Source organism: Mesoplodon densirostris, chromosome 12, assembly GCF_025265405.1.
Source record: "Mesoplodon densirostris isolate mMesDen1 chromosome 12, mMesDen1 primary haplotype, whole genome shotgun sequence".
Lineage (NCBI taxonomy): Eukaryota > Metazoa > Chordata > Mammalia > Artiodactyla > Ziphiidae > Mesoplodon > Mesoplodon densirostris.
In genome coordinates this window covers 70,272,355-70,293,934 of record NC_082672.1, presented here as the reverse complement: position 1 = coordinate 70,293,934, position 21,580 = coordinate 70,272,355, and the positions used below count along the sequence as shown (strand labels likewise).

At 40.3% G+C, this 21,580-nt stretch overlaps 1 long non-coding RNA gene across 1 annotated transcript in view; it reads right to left on the bottom strand.

Moving 5' to 3' along the window:
• Window positions 1-21,580, bottom strand: part of LOC132500086 (uncharacterized) — a 148,838-nt gene that overhangs the window by 51,431 nt on the left and 75,827 nt on the right. The gene's annotated exons all lie outside the window — the stretch shown is intronic.

Below are 21,580 nucleotides of genomic sequence, written 5' to 3'. Positions count from 1 at the left end.
CTCCACAACGGGAGAGGCCACAACAGTGAGAGGCCCGCGTACCACACACACACAAAAAAAAGTGGATCTGTGTGTATGTATAATTTGAGGTTCACTTTGCTGTACACCTGAAACTAACACAATATTGTAAATCAGCTATATTCCAATAAAATTTTTTTTAAAAAGAATTAGCAGAACCAAACTCCCTTTCCAACCATACTAACTGATGAGAACAGAGTAGTCATCATCCTATGTCTGCGCCACTTGCCCTTCTTTTGACATTAAGCTGCTGCAGAGTTGACATGCACATCAGTACTTCCAGAGCGGACTGCTTTGCCATCAACCTAGATCTTCCCAGGCTCATTATGAAAAAATGTAACTGCTACTTAAGGAGACTTGAATGCCACCCTATTTAATGATGGAGATCCTGATCCTTATCTGGACTCATCATCACCTAAGAATTCCAGATTTATGAGGAAAACCTGCTAAAATTTCTAGAATTAAAGTTTTCTGTTGGAGTCTTTTCTGAACAGTAAATCATAAAACTTTAAAGGCAATCGTTCATCCTTTTAAAGACTTACAGAGACTCTGATATTTCTTAGGATGTTTCTATTATTAAATACATTTCATTAACAGAAAATTGTCTCCTTTATTCCTTATGTAAATTTCTCATACCAGAATTTTGTTGTATAGGTCCCTAACTCAATCATTTCCATGGGGAATTATTTATTCCATTATTTAGTTGAGTACTGAAAACATGCCAGGCATTCTCAAGTGCTGAGGATATAACAATAAACAAAACAAACAAGTAGTTCTAAAGGAGCTTATATTTAACAGGGAAACAGACAATAAAAAATAAGTACTATACTAGATGTTGACAAGTGCTCTGGAAATAAACAAAGCAGTGAAAGAGGGACAGGGATGCTAGGGAGGGAGAGTTAATGTTTCTTGCCAAGAAATACTTCATTGGTAAGTTGATATCCACAGGGCTTTGATAGGCAAAGTAAGCAACAAAACAATTTCTGAAGAAAGAATGTTACAGACAAAAAGGAACAGCAAAGGCTTTACAGCATCAACATACTTAGAGAGTTCAAGGAACAGCCGGGAAGTAAGTAGGACTAGGTAATAGGGTGCAGCCAGATCATGGAGGACACTGCAGGCCTCCTTGTAGAAGAAAATCATTTTTTATCCTGAGCCAAATGGAAGCTGTCAAAGGGCTTCAAGCAGAGGAGTGATAGGATATGATTTATATTTTTACAAGGATCCCTCTGGCTACTGTCTGAAGGACAGAAAAGAGGCAAGGTTAAAACAAGGAGACCAGTAAGGAGGCTAAAGTCATAATCAAGGCTGCCTGGCCCTGGGTAATGGTGGTGGAATTTGTGAGTGGTGATTAAACTCCAGACGTATTTTTTGGACAGAGCCAACAGGATTTGCTGATAGAATGTAAGAAATGTCGAGAATGACTGGTAGAAAAGCATTGCCATTTGCTGAGAAAGGAAAGACCATGAGAGAGCAAAGCAAAGCAGCGCGCAGACCATTTTCTGACTGAGTTTTTTGCTCCTTTTTTCCCAAATGGCAACAGTTGCATAAAATTCACGGTGCAATAGGAGAACCAGGAGATGGCATGACCAGGGTTACCACCACACTCTCAACAAACACAAGAGTGAGCTTCCAAGAGCACTTTCTTGTCACTCTCTACATCCCATCCTTCTCTCCCAGAACACAGAAATAGAGATCACGAGTTTGAGAATTTGGCATACCGCGTCTATGAAGTTGTGGACACAAAATTCTCATCTTGTTAAAAAATATTCAGGGTCTCTTTCTTCCATGTCACGTAAATACAAACCCTTTCCTCTGCCCCTCTCCTTTTTTGTTTGCTATGCTTATTGCTCTTTCAGAAATCTAGGTGTACCCTTTTGAGAAAAATAAAGGTTCAAAGAAAGAAGTGTCACATTCAAGGTACAGGTTTGTTCCACGTGGCTGTATGGGTTCCAGCACCTTTGCTGAGTTTGCACTCCTTTTGTTTTGTAGGCATAGATTCTCGAAGTAGTTGCCCATAACCTGGATGTCAGAAATTCAGAATTTCAGACCGTAGCATCATCACGTTGACTCCCTGCCCTCAACTGACAGGCAGGGAGGTAAATTCTTTTCAGGCAGATATCATAAGCCATCTCATCATCAGTCATCACCACATTGCTCTTTTTTCTTTGAAATAAATACACTCAGTGATTTTGCTTCTAAGGTAATGTTTTTCAACCTTTATTCCCAGTATGAGTTTAATCCTGCCTGTTTTCCTACATTCCTCTTCAAAGGCTCTGCTTCATCCTGGCTGGGCCTCTGAGAGACCCGTTCCCTGCCAGGATACAGAGTGAGCAGTCAGTTCACTGGATCGTGAACTTTAATCCTCCAACAAAGAATTGTTTTTTGAGTGAGTACAAAACAGTCTTCAATGGGTCACTGTGTGCCATGCATTGTGCTAGATACCGTACAGGATAAAATATAAAAAAAGACTTACTCTCTTGAAGGCATGACAAACCTTACAATCTTTTCTGAAGACATACTGATCACTTTATGTCTGAAAATATTTAGTGTTTCTAGAACATAGAAGGTAAGATCTATGGGAGCGAAGAGGCTGCAAATTGCCTACAGCTGTATCTGTAAGAGAACACAGGAAGCCAAAGTCAAAGTCCCTTCTTGAGGTCCAGATGAGTCTGGAAAGGTACCACCTGTGTTCTGGGTAGAAGCAGAAACCAGTCAAACAGAAAGGAGGGGGATGACCACTGAGGCAGGTCAGCAAGAGGCTCCCAAGGAGCCAGACTCTGCGTGGATAGCCTAGGGGAAAGCATGAATCAAATCCCAGGTGTGGTGGTAGGAGGGAAAGCAGGATGGGGCCGGGGAGCAAGGGCAGGTCAAGGACAGAAACCTGGGCTGAGCCTGTAGAGAGTAAGTACAGAAGGAAGGCGGGAATCGTGCTTGACAGTAAAACCAGCTCCCCTGGGCTTTCTTCCTGAATTCCCGCTCCCAAAGCTTCTCAGCCCCAAGCAGAACTGATGTCCCCCTCGGCAAAACCCCCTACTCTGTACACACAATGGAAGTACCCACGCTGTATGTATGTTTATGTGCCTAACCTCTCACACACAGTGGAAGTTCAATGAATACTTGGGGAAGTGAGCTGAAGGGGGGTGGTGCAGGAAGGAAGTCAGGACAGTACTTAGAGTCTCAATGCAGAGAAGCCACAAGACCATTATACTGGTTTCCTGTGGCTGCTGTAGCAAACTGCCACAAACTTGGTGGCTTAAAACAATATACATTTATTCTCTTAGAGTTCTCGAGGCCAGAATCCAAAATCAGTTTCATTAAGCCAAAGTCAGTGTTCCAGGAGGGACAACCCTCCCTTCAGAGGTTCTAGGGGAGAATCTCTTCCTTGCCTCTTCCAGCTTCTGGTGGCTGCATCACTCCAATCACTGCATTTGTGGTCACATTGCCTTCTCCTATTCTGTACATTCGTGAAATCTCCTCCTGCCTCTCTTATAAAAAATCTGTGATTGAATTTAGGGCTTACCCGGATAATGCAGAATAATCTCCTCATCTGCAGATCCTTCATTTAATTACATCTGAGAAGATCCTTTTTTGCCATAGAAGGTAACATTCATAGTTTCCAAGGATGAGGACATGGATATCTTTTGGGAGGCCATTATTCAATCTACTACAACAATGAACTTGGTTACATATTAAGGCAGAAAAGAAGGAAGTGGAAGGAATACAAGAGGGAGAGACACTTCTCTGAGAATACCTTGTATAGTTCTGACTTTGGGGAATATGTTAATGTTCTTTTTTAAAATTTTATTTATTTTTGGCTGCATTGGGTCTTTGTTGCTGTGCACAGGCTTTCTCCAGTTGTGACAAGCAAGGGCTACTCTTCATTGCAGTGTGCAGGCTGCTCAGTGTGGTGGCTTCTCTTATTGCGGAGCACGGGCTCTAGGCACACAGGCTTCAGTAGTTGCCGCACACAGGCTCAGTAGTTGTGGCGCACAGGCTCTAGGGTGCGTGGGCTTCAGTAGTTGTGGTGCAGGGGCTTAGTTGTTCTGCGGCATTTGGGATCTTCCTGGACCAGGGATCGAACCCGTGTCCCCTGTGTTGGCAGGTAGATTCTTAACAACTGTGCTATCAGGGAAGTCCATTAACGTTCTTTTTATTTAAAACTAAAATTAGACAACAAGAAGGAGAAAGGGCAAAAAACCTAAAGCTGAAAGCAAACTGAAAGAAATTACCAGTATTTCAAATAAATAACATAACCACACCTAAGAGGGTGGGAGAGAAAACGCTAATCCAAGCAATATATGATCACAGTATTTAACCACATACCCTCAGCCCTAGGAGTAACCGAGTGCCAAAAAGGTACCCAAAGACAAATAACCAAAAACAAATCCTGAACTATTTTTGTAGGTTTGTTTTTTGTAATGGTTTGAACAAAGCAATTCTGAAACTATTTTAGATGCATTGTAGGAATGAACAAATGAGTAAATATATTGATGTTTTTGAGAACCTGGATTTTCATTGTGGAAGAAGGAGTATGCAAATATGGAATGGGGAAAAGTAAAAAAGAACTCTGTGTGGAGAACTTAGAATTGGTGGTACTGATGTGATTTATAATTTCTAAGATATGTATATGTATGTGTATATGCCTGTATATGTATACATGTATATTTATGTGTGTGTGTGTGTATTTAAGTATGTGTGTTTATATGTGTATACACAAGCATATGTTTCCTAGATCTGCCCACTAGGGACTAGAAGCAAAGACATCCCAGTAGCAGTGAACACACCAAGTACCCAGGCATTGATCTCTAATACCATTCCTCACGAGAAAACACCAGGACTCCTCAGAGACATGGCTGATTCCAGAACTTGGGAATTTTAAGTAGAAACTGGAAATGTGCAAGAAGAAACTGGAAAATCTTATGCCCAAAAGTAAGGAGGTACTCAGCAAGTGATAGGGTATGTCACAAGGCACATGAAGCGAACCCTCTGGCTCGCACTGGTCATATCTGTGATCATTTGGGCACTAAAATAATTAAGGACAGTAATGAATTATAAACCATTGGAAAAAACTGGAATCCGTGATTCATTTATCTAATAAATCAATCAAGGATAAATCAATAAATGGGGGAGAATGGCAGGATCTTGCTTACAGTAAAAATGCCAAGTGCAGACAGAAAAATGTAGAAGAGCTAGAGCGGGCAAATAACCATTTTGCAACCATCATATTAACGGCTGGTTCAGATGAGTACCGTCAATGATGCTAAATCTAGGGGGAAATTTTTATTAAATTTGAGTTGTCTTACAGCATCTCTCTTGAATTGCTTATTAATTACAAGGAAAAAAGATAGTAATTATATGGTGGAGAATTGAATCTGTTGACTGGATTCAAAAATTAACATCAACATAAGGACAGATGGGCATCAGAGTCTCAAGATGCAATGTCCTGACAAGGATACAACACCATTTATGAAGCATTCCAGTCAAGGCATTTTTTGACATAATTTTTTTAGGTTATGTTGTATTTTCATTTTTATTCAGTTCAAGAAATTTTCTTTCTTTTTTTTTTTTTTTTGGCTGCACGGCATGCGGGATCTTAGTTCCCCAACCAGGGATTGAACCCGCACCCCCTGCAGTGGAAACAAGGAGTCTTTTGGGTTTTTAAAAATATTTATTTATTTGCTTGCACTGGGTCTTAGTTGTGGCAGGCAGGCTCCTTAGTTGTGGTTTGCTGGCTCCTTAGTTGTGGCATGTGAACTCTTAGTTGCGGCATGCATGTGGGATCTAGTTCCCTGACCAGGGATCGAACTCAGGCCCCCTGCACTGGGAGCGCAGAGTTTTAACCACTGCACCACCAGGGAAGTCCCCAGTCAAGGCATTTTTGAAGTTCACCTACTCTGACTATTAAGTTCCAGTGTTGGTCCTCAGCTTTCTTCACCCTCTCATTCAGAAAATGAAAGTATCTTTTTATAAAACCAGATAGTGCCACTGGATTTCACATCTGGCTTTTAGTTGTATGCTGCTCACCCTCATTTATTCCTGTAGTAAAGATAATAATATATAGGTAATAAAAATACTACTCTATACTTATTTTATTCTGTTCTTATTGTATTTATTCTATTCTTCTTATTATTATACTCATTCTAAGGCAGCCAAAGTGAAGAAAATTAATTAGTAGAAATCTTTAAGATCTTGAAGTAAGAATTTCTTTTTGTGTTTTGAAGTTCCTAAAAGTTCCTGAGAAGGGAAAGTATAGAACAAAAACAAAATGTGCAAAAAATAATTCCTGCATCTCTATGTCTGTCAAGACCAAAAAAGAGGACTCCAGAAATGAGAAGATCAGGAAGAATTCATTGCAGTTGTTCATCACAAGATAATCAGGACCTGAATGCAACACAGCTGATGGCTTCCTTTCTTCCAAGCACTCTGCTCCCTTAGCTGCTCTTGGTTTTGTTTCTTCTTTGCTGCTTCTCAATCTCTTTAACTCACTCCTTCTCAACAGAATCTTTAAAACTTTCCATTCCTTAGGGCTCTATGTTTTATGCCTTAAGTTGACATTCTGTCCCTGGATAATCTCATTCATGCTCCTGTGATTTTCATTAATGTGCCAATGACTCCCAAAGCAGAATCTCTAGCACAGATGGCACTCTCCAAGGTCCTGAGTCACATATCCAATTCTCTACTGGGTATCTCCACCCATGAGTGACACAAACTCATGTCCAATTCCCAAAGCTGCTTCTCGGTGTTTTCTAGTTCAGTAAATGTCATTATCATGCATACAACTTCTCAACCAAACACCTGGGAGTCATCTTTGACACTCCTCATCACACACCACCCATTCCCACTTAATCCCCAAGTCCTGATGATCTACCCACTTAATAACTCTTAAATATGTCCACTTCTTTTTATTCCTTAATCACCACCATTTCTCACACTTTCCTAGCTGACCTCCCTGCATCTGTTTTTGGTTGCTCCAAATTATTCTCCACATAGGAGTCAGAATAATCATTTAAAGTGTGAAATTGATTCAGGGTATTTTCTACTCAAAGCCTTCTGTGGTTTCCCATTACCCTCAAGATAAAATCCTGAATCATTAATATATTTCATTTCATGCTACAGTTTTCCTGGTTCTCTTTATGCCAGGCTTATCCTGTGTTTTTAGTTCCTTGCATATATCTTGCTTTCTCACATCAGGACATTCAAACATGCCATTTCCCAGGTTTGTGACCTCCTGTTTCCCCATTCCTAGCTTAGCCAATTCCTATTTGTCCTTCAGATTTCAACTGAAACCATCTGTTTCTTAAGAAGGCTCTTGGTAATGGTGATTCCTCATTTCTTCTCCTTCATCCTCAGTCCTTTCTCTTTCTTCCTACCCTGCTCTGTGTACCAGAAGGTTCAGACATACCACCTGCCTCACTGGGGCTCCCTTGCCCTATGGTTCTGGCTGGGATGGCAATGAAAGCACTTGTAGGCAAGCAGAGGGCAAGAAGAGAGAGACCTCAGGGGAAGAGAGTGAGACTGAGCAGGACCCTGTGGGACCTTCCTGAAGACAGACCCCAGTGTGCCCAACCTCTTGTCTGTAGAAAAGCTTTAGCTCCCTAGGTCTTCTCCGAATTACAAAGAGCAAATTTAATCAGAAAAGTGAGAAAATGCAGAAACAAAGGAAAATAGTCAAGCAAGACAGAACACTTTTAGTTCCTCCTCAGGGGCTATAGATAACATCCTGAGCCATATCCTTGAGTGGTTTTGCAGACACTAAGACCCCCACCAAGTAGAAGAAGTTAACTGCTGACCACCAGCACGTAGACCCCAGACAGGTTGCAACCAGAAGGTTCATGATGTTGACTCCCAAAATACCACCCAGTTACCTCACTATCAACCAATCAGAAGCATGTCCACAAACTGATCAGGCACGTTGGGACCCTCTCCCTCACCTTGCCTTTAAAAACCCTTCCCTGAGGAGTCGGGGATTAACAGATACACATTACTATATATAAAATAGACAACTAACAAGGACCTACTATATAGCACAGGAACTATGCTCAATATTTTGTAATAACCTATAAGGGAAAAGAATCTGAAAAAAATAGATATATATGTATGTATAACTGAATCACTTCGCTGTACACCTGAAATTAAGACAATACTGTAAATCAACTATACTTCAATTTAAAAAAAAACCCTTCCCTGAACTCCATCAGGGAGTTCAGGTCTTTCGAGCGTGAGCTGACAATTCTCCTTGCTTGGTCCCATGTCGGGTGCCTTGCAGTAAACACTGTACTTTCCTTCACCACAGCCCAGTGTCAGTAAATTGGTTTTCCTGCGTGTTGCGTGAGTGGACTCAAGTTTGGTTCTGTAACAAGAGAAGCCCTTGCTCCTCCCCTGCCTTGACTCTGGGATTCTAGGAGTGGCCATGCCCTCTTTTCAATGCTAGTTCTCACCAGGTGAAATATATAAAGGCTCCCCCATGATACTAGTCTCTAAATAACTCAACATCCACTACTGGTCACATAAGCCTGTTGACACCTCTGTAAATTGCCTTATCGTTTGAGTGGAATTCTGTTGGGACTCTGACTGTTACACTATCCCTGACTCATGGTTTTATGCTCCCCAAACCCTCTTTATTTTCTCTTAGATAACACTCTCCAACCATGTATTGAAGAACTTGTTGAAAGTTTACCTTGTGCGCTTGATTATAAGCCCCACAGAGTCTGTATCTGTCTTTTCACTATTGTATCTCCAGCACCTAGTACACTATCGTGTTGTATCGTTAACTATCTATTTACTAAATGAAGGAATAACATTGAATGGTGATTGTGGAAATGAAGGGGTATGCGGGACATAAAGAGGGTGGCTCAAATAAAACTGCTAAACACAAATCAGCAAAATTCTCCAATCCATTACAGCACATATAAACTACTTAAATGAAATACCGTATGTAAATAAACTGAAAATAATAGAGCACTGTTTTATTTTATTTACATGCCTCTTAATGTTGAAATTAACTCCTCAGGGTCTTTCTGTTCAACCTCTTGCTTTTTGTTGTAAGCTGTCCCCTGAGTTGGAGAGAGCTGAGCTGGATGATGATGGGCGAGCACATGGAAAGGAAGACACGCACAGACACTTATCCTGTTTATAGAGCTGCAAAATGTCCTCAAATTCCAGCAGCCTTAAGAGTTGCTGCAGCCAATATTAAGCTATGCAAGATGCACATTTCTTAAGGAAATTGAATTTTCAGAGAAGAGTCGGATCAGCTTTCAAAAAATTGTCTAATATTTCAAATGAAATATTTACTTTTATCCATTAAATTTTTTAAAAACTAGAGTTAAAGATTGTGCATAGTTACTCTCAGGGGAAAAGAACACCAACCCACAACAGAAATAAAGTTTGTAGACTCAGAAATGGAAAAATACTGAGACATCAATACTTCAGGAGCTGACTGTTTAGGTATGTCAAGCCACATAACAGAACGATCCTTCTGTAGGTCACATTGGCACCTAAACTCAAGTTTAGAAGGGTATGTATTTAATACTACAAGAGATAGTGGACTTCAAATCCTTTTATTTATTATTTATTTATTTATTTATTTATTTGGTGAGTTGTCAGGCTTCTTAGAAAAATAAAGATTACTGGGATCATTAGAATTAGGAAATGCTAATATATAATACATGTTCCTTTGCAAGGGGCAGCCTGGGGATCCTCCACCTATACTCATTTTTCCAGATCTTTCCTGAGCTGAACAGGAAAGATAGGAGACTGGCCAGAAGCACGCAGGCACTCCAATCTCCCACTGCTCCAGGAGTCTGCTCACCCACATCTTTTCCTACACACACTGCGAAGCTTCACTTGCCTGTATTAGTCCCACAAATCTCCAGCCATTTTCCAGGAAACCCACACCATTCGTTTCACATCCACTGTCACCTGTGTTTGCTCAAACCAGACTCCCATTCTACCTAGTCCAGGTAGGATTCTCAGGCACCCTCAATCCACACACCATCTCTGTGGGGCTTCAGTGAATGCGGCTACTCAAAGAATTATGGTCCCACATGATGGAGCTGCAAGAAATCTATTAGACTTGGCTCAAGTCTCCTGTTTTATGGATAGGAAAGATAGACCCATAGGAGCAAAAGGGCTTGCTTTTCCCTCAGAGTTGCAGAGTGGTAGGCAAAAACTGTTAGTTCTCCAGCTTCTCAGCAAGTCACTGAGTTTCCAAGCAGCCCAACCAATCACTGAGTTTCCAAGCAGTTCAGTGTATAGTTCTACAATTGGTAACCTCCAATGAGGAAAGAGTCTATGACTTTGCTGCATTTTCAACATAATTCATAAAATCATTTCCTTGATCCAAAAGGTGAGGTTTACTTTCTGTCTTTTCTTCTCAATCTCCCTCTCCCTCTCTCTTTCTCTCTCCACCACACCCTTCCTCCTCCTCTCCCTTTCTCCTCTTACTTTATCTAGTTTTCTTCTTTAAGAGCACAACAGGTTTATTGAAAATAATTAGGAAAATACAAAAAAAGTACAAAAAAATCCATCCATAATCTCATGACATGGAGAAAACAGTATATTTTCGTCTCGTTATTTTTCTGTGTGCATCTGGATTTGTATGTGTATAATCCCAGCCTGAGTCTAAACTGAGTACCCTGAACTCTATAGCCGCTCAATACCAACAAAGCAACCTAAAGTAAAGAAAACTGATCGAACTCTTTGTAAGTTCATAGGAGACAGCTTCAAGAACTCCTAGGTGCAGCCAGTGAGGCTAAATTATACAAATTGAGGCAATAGACAGCAAAATTTGTGACACAGGCATTCATGAGACTTCATTTGCACACATAGGCTAGACTAATGAAGCCTAGAAAAACTCAGCCCACAAACGTATTACAAAATAGATATATACTATATACAGTTTTGTATCCTGCACTTTTAATGTTTAATAATTGGTATTTCACATCATCAAAGTACTTTAAAAAGATACAGTGGCTATTCACCTACGCCATTTGATATGAGCAATCACACAACGATTACAATGACCATGGAACAGGGTTCCAGATGTGGACACTCTCATTTGTGCTTCCAAGTGAGGGCTGCAAAGTGACAAGCGGATTCTTTCTCCTCCAAAATTAAATTGGGCTAGAAATATTGGAGAGTGTGTTTCTTTTTATCAGCAAAGATTGATTTCTAAAGGAGCTTAGGAGGATCACACAACTACTACTCTGTATTGTTCAATGCTTTCATGGGGCTTCCATCAAGGTTCCCTGACAGTCTTGTATGATGCATTTTAGTATTTGCAACGTTTGTCTAAATTCCTCTGCCTTGTATCCCTACAGAATGTGCTGGTCTTGCTAAATAAATGTTACCTTACCAGTTGAAAAAAATAAAATATCTGGTCTTAAAAATGTTTATCTAAATTATTCTCATTGTTTCCTCACTTAAGTTTTTTATCCCCAACTGTATTTGTATGGTGTGGAGATAAATTGTTCCTATCTTAAACCCTATTCAGGAGAATGTGGAAGGAAGAGCCAACTAAAAAATAGAAAACAAAAATAGGAAAGTGTGAATGCTAGAGTCACATTTGTGCATTTACCTGCTGCTCTGTGACCATGCCACTGCCGAGCTCACAAATCACAGCCAGGTTGCATTGCAAATGGCTCTCGGCACTTTGACTTCCCCGGAGCTTCTCCTAGTTTTTTTGTTTTGTTTTATGTTGTTTTAATAGACTTTCTTTGTTAGAACAGTTTTAGGTTCACAGCAAAGGTGAGCAGAAGGTACAGAGATTTCCCATATACCTTCTGCCCCCGTTTATCAACATCCTCCACCAGAGTGGTACAACTGATGAACCTACATTGACTTATAATCATTCAAAGTCCATAGTTTACTTTAGGTTTCACTCTTGGTATTGAACATTCTGTGGGTTTGGACAAATGTATAATGACATGGATCCACCATTACAGTATCGTACAGTATAGTTTTTTTTTTTACATCTTTACTGGAGTGCAACTGCTGTACAATGTTGTATTAATACAGTACAGTTTTAATGCCCTAAAGAATCCTCTGTGCTCTGCCTGTTCATCCTCCCTCCCCACTAACCTGTCAACCACTGATTTAACCATCACATTTACCAACCACAAACAGCCAACCACAGATCAAAGAATCTCTTCTAAATACTTTCTTTTTTTTTTCTTTTTTTTCTTTTTTTGTGGTATGTGGGCCTCTCACTGTTGTGGCCTCTCCCGTTGCGGAGCAAAGGCTCCGGACGCACAGGCCCAGCGGCCACGGCTCACGGGCCCAGCCGCTCCGCGGCATGTGGGATCTTCCCAGACCGGGGCACGAACCCGTTTCCCCTGCATTGGCAAGCGGACTCTCAACCACTGCGCCACCAGGGAAGCCCCTAAATACTTTCAATACTGAAAAATCCAATTTTATTTCATATCTGCACACAAATTTTTTCAGAGCATTTTATCTAAGATGTCAGTGAATCTGGCCATTTACTTAGAACTGAGGGACTAAATAAAATAACTTTTCGGTGATTTTGCCTATGTCTGATACTAACAGGCTGAAAACTCATTCTAGCAACTGATTTTGCCCTCATGTCACTTGGATGGTCCTATTAAAAAATATTCATTTTCCTGCTCATGTGTCAAAGTCCGACTCAGCTATTACCTTGTACAAAGAGTTTTCCCGGATATTCCCAGCTGCAATTATTCTCCTTGTTTCATATGCCAACCTCTATCATTTTACTTGTCGAGGCTTAGCTGATTTTCGGTCATTGGATATGTGTCTCGTCTTCCACTGGATTATAAGATAACGCATATGATGAAGGCTAGCATGGGCTGAGCAGAGCGCCTGGCCCATGTTAAGCAAGTACTTAATGAATGTGTACTGTTTCCTTACACCCAGAGGGAGGCAGTGTCTAATTTATCTTTGTAGACTTCCATGACCCCATCAGTGTCATGCATATGTTCAGGAAGCACTTGTTGAAGTGACTTGTGTTTAACTCCAAATCATCAAATTCTCCAAATGTACTAAAAGTCAGAACATAATGTCTTAGATTTATGAACACGGGCTTGACTTTTTGATAAGTTATTTTTTTAATGGGACCTAAAAATGTTATGTGTAATTGAGTACCTGACCCATTGTAATAACGGCCATCACACTGACAATGGTGAGAGCAGTATCACTCTGTCTTATCTGATTCATAGAGGCATCTCGTATCTGTTTATCATACTCCTTTCACCCTCCCAAAACATGATTACTTGAGTCATAAAAATTATCGCCATTTTTGTGCTTATTCACAGATACAAATCAGCATACATAATTTCCTCTAAATGTCGCATATATCAGAGTCCAGATTGCCTTTATTTGCTTTAAAGTGGAGACTATATATATATAGATATATTTATATCTATATATATATACTTTTACTTACATACTCAGATGGACGAAAAAGGAAAATTCCAGCTGCTAATAACTAAAGTGTTATTTGTTTCTATTTTCAAATTTTACTTTTTCTAGCCTGCTTCTGTTAAATTCCCTGTTTTGCTTTCTTCTTCTATAAAGATGACCCTTCACTGTGTCCTTCTAGCCTTAGCTGCTCTCCTGCCTCTCAAACCTACATCTTCAACTACCCACAGCATACTCCCTCTTGAACTTCCAGCCAGCCGCATCTAGGAAGCTCTTCATCCTCTCAGAGAGAAATAGTGTCCTCTCCTTACTCCCCAAGTCACTAACGTCATCACTCATCACTAATCACTAATGTCATCACTCCCCTCCAGGTCCCCAGGCTCACCCAGGCTTGACACCCCAGGCATCACCTTCTGTTCTTCCCTCTCCCTCACATCATCGTAGTGTTCACCAAGTCCATCCCATTCTTTATTTTTGGTTTCTCTCCATTTTACCCTCCTTCTTCTATACCACCTTGCATATTTCAGATTCTTAGTCACTCCACACATAAGCGTGATATAACAGTGTCTGAACTATTCCTAAAATGGCAATCTCATCACCTTGTGTTCTTGTTCCAAAACTTCGGTGACTTTTCCACGCCAGGATAAAATCTAATGTAGCCTAATATATGTACTTCTACTTCAGTTCTACTAGAACTTGGCATAAGACTCAATTTTTTCCCTAATAATTGCCTTCAAAAATCAATTTTTTTTCTTCCAGACATTTCTTTTTTTCCTTTAAGCTCGAATTTCTTCTCCCTCCTTAAGCCTTCTTTTACCCACACAGCTGGAAAGGACCTCTTCTTCCACAAAAGTTCTTTGCTTTAGTGTTTATTCCACTCATTCAGCAATAATTATTTATTATCTTATCTGCTGTGGTTCAGGCGGTTACTGTATTTAAATTTCCTCATATGCATCTTGCTTCTCCAACTGGAATGTAAATACTGAATCTGAGGAATAATAGGGAACCAGAGACTTAAATTTCCCTGTATCCTTTACATTCTCAGCATGGTATTTGGCACATATACATAGACACTAAATAAACAATTATTGGTTCAATTTTTTATTATCCTTTTTATTGCTATTAAACATGCTGGTTTCAGGATCTAAAATATCCTCAGTGTTTGGTGGGGTTTGAATAAAGAAGTAATCCAGGAGAAAACAAGAAGCTAATCCATTTTCCCTCTTATACATTGTCTGCTGTTTTCAACCAAAGAATCTTGCTCATACTGTGAAAGCAGACCCAGACATTGCATCACAATTCCTCATTAGCCATTCCCAAAAAGCACAGCATGCTGATGCAGTCCTATTCATCAGAGGTATTTCCTGGAGAAGAAAAAGTCTCCATCATTGACATACCTCTGTCTTTTATTTTGAGACATATGGAATGTTGGTCTTTGCACTTTTGCAGTGATTTACCATAATAGATGAGGCCCAAGTCAATGACTTTATTAATGTCATAAACTGGATGAGATGGCTGCTCACAAAGCAGAAAGCAATGACTAAAACCATCCCCTTGCTCATTACAGCCCTTTTTGAACAATTGACAATAACAATTATCCATTTGTGTTTCATTCCTCTAGGTGATGAGAATGGTATGGACCTTAGCTCTGCTAATCACCTCCAGCTAATGTTCTCATTAGTCTCCCAGGGTTATCATACACTCTGTCAGTGTGGTAAAAGCAGTAGGAAGGAAAAGTTCATAAAATCTGAGTTGGAAAGGCTATCTAGGTTTGAGTTGTTTTTGTTATGGGATGAACCATATCACCCCAGAATTCATAGGTTGAAGTTGTAAACCTCAGTATCTCAGAATGTGACTGTATTTAGAGATAAAAATGTGGTCATTAGGATGGGCCCTAATCCAATATAACTGATGTCTTCATATGAAGAAGAGATTAGGACACAGACACGCAGAGTGAGAAGACTACCTGGAGACACAGGAAGATGGCCATCTACAAACCAAGGAGGGAGGTCTCAGAAGAATCCCACACTGCTGATACTTTGTCCTCAGACTTCTAGCCTCCAGAGCTATGAGACAAAACATTTTGGTGTTGAGGCCACTATGAGTGGGTCTATTTGTCTAGGGGTAAAACTTGTAATTAATAAAGCTGTTAAAGTGGCTAGGGGAGGGGGAAGTGGGGAGTTACTAATCAACATAAAGGTTCAGTTAAGAGGATGAATGAATAGTCTCTAGAGACCTGCTGTACAGCATTGTACCTACGGTCGACAATAATGTATTGTACATGTAGAATTTTATTAAGAGGGTAGATCTCATGCTAAGTACTCTTACCACAGTAAATAAAAATTTTAAAATAATATATCTGTGGGCTTCCCTGGTGGCGCAGTGGTTGAGAGTCTGCCTGCCGATGCAGGGGACGTGGGTTCATGCCCCGGTCCAGGAAGATCCCACATGCCACAGAGCGGCTGGGCCCGTGAGCCATGGCCACTGAGCCTGCATGTCCGGAGCCTGTGCTCCACAACGGGAGAGGCTACAACAGTGAGAGGCCCACGTACCGCAAAAACAAACAAACAAACAAACAAAAATATATATATATCTGTTAAAAACATAATTCTTTGTCTTTGGGGAAATTCTTAAACTTTGTCCCCTGAGATCTTAAATTGCAAAGATATCAGCTGTTATATTAGGCAATTTCCCAAGTTATCCAAACTTCCCCAATCTCTTCCAGTGTCATCTCTAATAGGTAGCAAATTTACCACACCACACTCAGATGTGCAAAGAAAATGTAACTTCTTTTTCTGTATACAATGGTATTAATCTTTGTATACATGTCTACGTATAGGATAATATAAAGAAATATTAGTTTAAACGCTATTCAGTGTAATAATTTAAACAGTTCCTTTAGCTAAATGCTTTCTCGCTTGAAATAATATAGTTAATCTCTCAGATTCTCCTCCCTTCCCCGGCTCCACAAAAGTGGAGGGTGGGTGAAAGAAAAATATCAGGAAATACAACGTTAGAGGGGCCAGTTGAGGACGGGTTCTATACGCCATCCTAAGAAACTTGGGCATTGATCTATGGGTAACAGGGATTCATTTGAGAAGTTTTAGGCAGGAGATTAGTTGATGAGTTTGGGGTAGGCACTGCTAGTTAGCCAATGCATCTATTCCCCTTTTTTCTCCTTGCCCACCTCCCATGGTGGAGGTTGGGGGAATAAAATGAAACATTTACTTGCTAACGCACGTTATAGCTAAGAGGGCTACAGGACCCAATTCTAACCCATGAACTGTGAGAGTAAACCCATCAGGGACATTCTGTGAAAATTTTGTCTTCCTAGAACAAAAGAATAGACGTTCACAAGGCTTTGAAACATAAAGGCTTTGAAGTAAGACCTACTGCATAGAGTTATAGCTACCATCTTGCAATCATGAGGCATCAAGCATGAGGACAGAAACCCAACAGTGAATAATAGCAAAGCAGAAGTAAGAAAACCAGGGTCCTTGATGCTATCATGGAACCACTCAGTCAGCTCTGAACTGGTACCTCGAGACAAACCCTCAGGTTGCAGAAAACTTACGTTGTATTATTTAAATCACCACTACTTGTGTTTTCTCTTATTTGCAGCTGAGCAAAGCATTCAAAATTGGTACAGTGTGACACAGAGCACCCTGACCTGAGTGAGGATTTGAAACGCAGCAAAACTAAAGTCAAAGAGACCATTTAGGGAGTTATTCTAATAATACAAGCAAAAGATGAGAATGGGACCTGAAAAGAGAGGGCAGGCACATAGATATTCAGAAAGTAAAATTTCTTTAACTTCACTATAGTTAGGAGCGTAGGACAGGTGATTTAGGTCTTGGCTTATGTGGCTGGGCCACAGGATATAGAAGTGGCAGATTGACTGTGAAGATGAATTTTGCTTGAGAAGCATCCAATCCGAGGTACCTCATCATGTGGAAATATCCAGTGGACAGATGAACTTACAAGTAAAAACATTTCTATCTAGTGATATAGATTTGGGATTCATTAAGGTCACAGCTAAAACCACTAGAGTGGGAGAGGTCACCCAGAGAGTGTGGAAAACTGGAGGGGCCAAGAATAAAACCCTAGGGAACACCAGGATTGACAAAGGGCAGAGGGGAAGAACGCACAAGCAAAGCCTGAGTAGAAGCACTGGGTCTAAGCTGCTAGAATGTCTGAATCCTGGCTGAGCCTTAGTTGTCTGTGTAAAATTATCAAAAGATAAAACTATCAGAGAAAATCTGAAACAAAAATCAAAGCTGAATGTATTGCTTTCTTGAGTAAAGGAGAGCTATTCTGGTCAAGCTCAGTCATATTCAGGAAAGTATATTGCTAATCTTATATAGATTTTTGTGAGGATGAGTTTGTTTGGGTTTGAGTTGGTCACAGAGGTAAGAGTGGGTTGACTTCTCAGCCTTTGAAGAGTGTTCCCTGGAACCAGTCCACCTCCCATTGTCTGACTTTCTAAACGTCAGTCTGTCCCTGACTGGTTGGCTTTCAAAGGCATATTCAATGAACTGAGTTGTCACTGACCTATTAGAGATGTTTAAAACCAGTTCTGGAGTTTGCTCGCTAACATAGTCATAGAACTGTCACTGATGAATTTAAAAGTTTAAAACCTTTTCTGGTGGTTATGGCCATGCTATAGAAGGATCAGACTTTTCCTAGGTGAGGGGGACTTTTTTATTCTCAAAGTGAAATGCTACAAAGATCAAGTAAGATAGGGACTGACATATATTCATCAGTTTTAGCAATTTAACCTCAGGAGCCTTTCAATGGGGTCGATGAGGGATTAAAATACTACAGTTCTGCACTAACCTAGTCATGCTTACAATTTTCTCCCAGCTCAGGAAGTCAAAAGGAAAAAGCAGGATCAAGGAAAATATACAGGACAGTGGTAAAGTAAAACTAGCATTTATTGAGGGCTTGCCATAAACTAGAAGTTGTGCTGGGTGCTTGACATATGTTAGTTCATTTAATTCTCACAGCTATGCCTTAAGGCAGCTGTTAGGAGCAGTAGTAGTACTCCCATTTTACAGAAGATAGAACTGTGGCTCGGGATATTAAATAACATTTCCAAGGTCATACGGCCAGTGATTGTCAGGGAAATAGCTGGAGACAAGGCTTGTGCAAACTCGAAGTCTACATGCGTGCCTTTGTACCACATTGCTGCTAAAGGGATGAAGTGAGCTATGAGAAGCAGCTGTTCCATCTCTTCCCATGATCCCCTTCTCCTCTTAAATTATTCCCCCAACCACCTGCAAGGCAGTGACCAGGAAAGTAGACGCAGCTAGAGAGCCTAAGAGTGCAGACCCTAAGAAATAAAGTCATGGCATTGCTCACACATAAAGAGCAGATATTTCTGTTCACTCATCAGAAATGTTTTAAATATTCATTTTCTCTCAGTATTTCATGTAGGTGGCCATTAAAACCATGCAGCCCTTGGCCAAGTATCAAGCAAGTTGTTTCCTTGACTGACAGCTACTCATGCGTTCAGCCTTATAATTATAAAATGAGACTTTCTATAAGAGAAATCTATAGCTCATAAGACAATGTTAACAATCTTGAGATGGAAATGAGTCACTCAGTAAACAAAATGTATATTGGTAATTTGGTAACCATTTATTATTATTATTTGTACTTCTTAATCCATCCTGGGATGGTAGAGTGTTGTTTCTGTGTGATTATTCATTACAAACACAGCTGAATTAAAAAAATTTTTTTAAGCACAGATGAATCAGAGAAATACAACATATAGCATTCTGGAGATCCCAGAACCTTCAGTCTTTGGGAACATTTGGGTTGATACTGCCCTTAAAAAGACTGACATACCAGCTCTAAAAACAAGTTATTTTAGACTACTGTGCAGTATGACCAGTCACCGAAGAAAAACACCATAGGCTGAGCTGCCTCTCCCCCTGAAGCACCCCCATGGGGATTTCTCATAGTCCCTCAGGAAGTATCTCCACTGATATTTCACTTATTGACCCATTTACCACCTGATTGTGTCTTGGGGTAATGGTAAGGCATTCAGCCTCATCCTGGAACAGTCTATCTTCTCACCAGTAATGACAGCTTCAAATACAAAAGACAACTTAAATTTTATAATAGCATGTGGGAAATGCTTCTTTTGTGCTCTTTATCATGAAGTTCTGCTATCCACAAGATGGCGCAGAATACACAGCTGTTTTGCTATACAAAGAAATTTGCTGTAATAAATTTCAATCATCGTGGCATTTCACATTGATGATGTATATATAGCATGTTAGAAAGAGACTGGAGGAAACCCAAATATGAACATCTGTAATGAATTCAATAGGAATTATTCACTGAAATGTTCCATCTTCATAATTAAAAACTACCACTCAGGGCTTCCCTGGTGGTGCAGTGGTTGGGAGTCCACCTGCCGATGCAGGGGACACGGGTTCGTGCCCCAGTCCGGAAGAGTCCCACATGCCACGGAGCAGCTGGGCTCGTGAGCCATGGCCACTGAGCCTGCGCGTCTGGAGCCTGTGCTCCACAACGGGAGAGGCCGCAACAGTGAGAGGCCCGCGTACCGCAAAAAAAAAAAAAAAAAAAAAAAAAAAAAAAAAAAAACTACCACTCAATCCCACCAAGTTCTGTTTATAAATTAGCTGAGAATTTTCCCACTTAAATTAATACCATCATCTTTCAATGAATGTCCTATGGGGATATAATCCTTCTATGGCTCAGTATAGCTCCAGATGGGTCCCTATCAGACATCCTAGAATGATTAATTCTACCAAAGAGTATGGAGAATATTTTTTTTTAATCTTTAAAAGCAAATCCCTGCATTAAAAGCCACCGTACATTTCTGAAAGGAGAACAAACAGCTTGCTCTCAATCTAGAAAATAACCAAAGAAAAAGATCTCCTGCCATTGAGCTAGACAGCCTGACACTGGGCTGTTGGTGGCAGATGGGTCTACAGTATTCATGCAACAGAATGACGGTCACTCTGGGACAGCTGAGGGAAGGTTCTCAAACACCATCATCAAGGAGAAGACATGCAGTGGGACGGGAGTGGCAGCACTCCTTAACCCAGAGAGAAGGCTCTGTAGGGAAAATGATTCCTAAAATCTGATGGGTACAAGTCAGGTTAATTCTTGATTAGCAGGGCCAATCCCAAAATGGAATAGAGCTTTCCCTCTCGATGTGGTTCTAAATGAATTCCAGCAGGAGACATTAAAGGGATGATCATGCCAAGGCAGGGCATTATCCATATGACCTGGTCCCAAAGGTTCATCTTGTTCCCCTTCATGGAACCCAAACGTTCACCAAAGCTTTCTGCTCGTCTGAGTGAAGAAGGCAACAGATCAAAGACTCTATGACTCTTATTTGTCCCTCCACCAATGAAAGCAAATGGAGTGTCTGAGAACCACTAGCTACAATGTAGGTTATCCATATGATATTTTCCCTGGGTTGCCTTTTTTAGAAGTCAGAACCCTGGAGAGAAAAGAAGTCACCAATTAGCACATCACAGAGGCACTGAAAGGAAAAACCATACAGTCGATTTTGGGCAGCAGTTGAATGCAGACTCAGGATGAAGACTCCATTTGAAGGTCTTAAAAGTTCAGTTGGGGAAGCAATTGCCCCTGGAAGCTTTTTTTTTTTCCCCCCAAAATTATATCTAACAAATGCAGTCATGCAAACAGACAAGTGAGAAAAAAAAGAAAAGAAAAAATTGATGAGCTCCACAAAAGATAAATAGGGTTAGAAGTCCACTGAGCCAGAAGCTAAGAAGCCAAACCAAAACTCTTTTACTGATTTTGGTTTTAAGCCCCATATCTGTGACCCATGTAACATTTTAAGAGCTGAATAACTTAAAATGCACCGTTACTTCGTTCAGAATAAAGCCGTGCTTGTCATATTCTTTTGTTCTTATTTCTCTATTCTCTAGAAAAACATATCTTTCCATATTTGTCTTTAAGAGGATGCTATACATAGATGGAAGATGAATAGATGTACTTCAAATCTGTGCCAAGACTGAGACAAAAAAGGAAATTTGGGTTCTGTTATATTCATATCACCCACTCATCTGCTACATTCCTTAAATTGACATAAAATGGAATCACTTAATGCATATTTGAAAATTGTTCTCAGATTCCCCATGAAACCAATATCAGCATA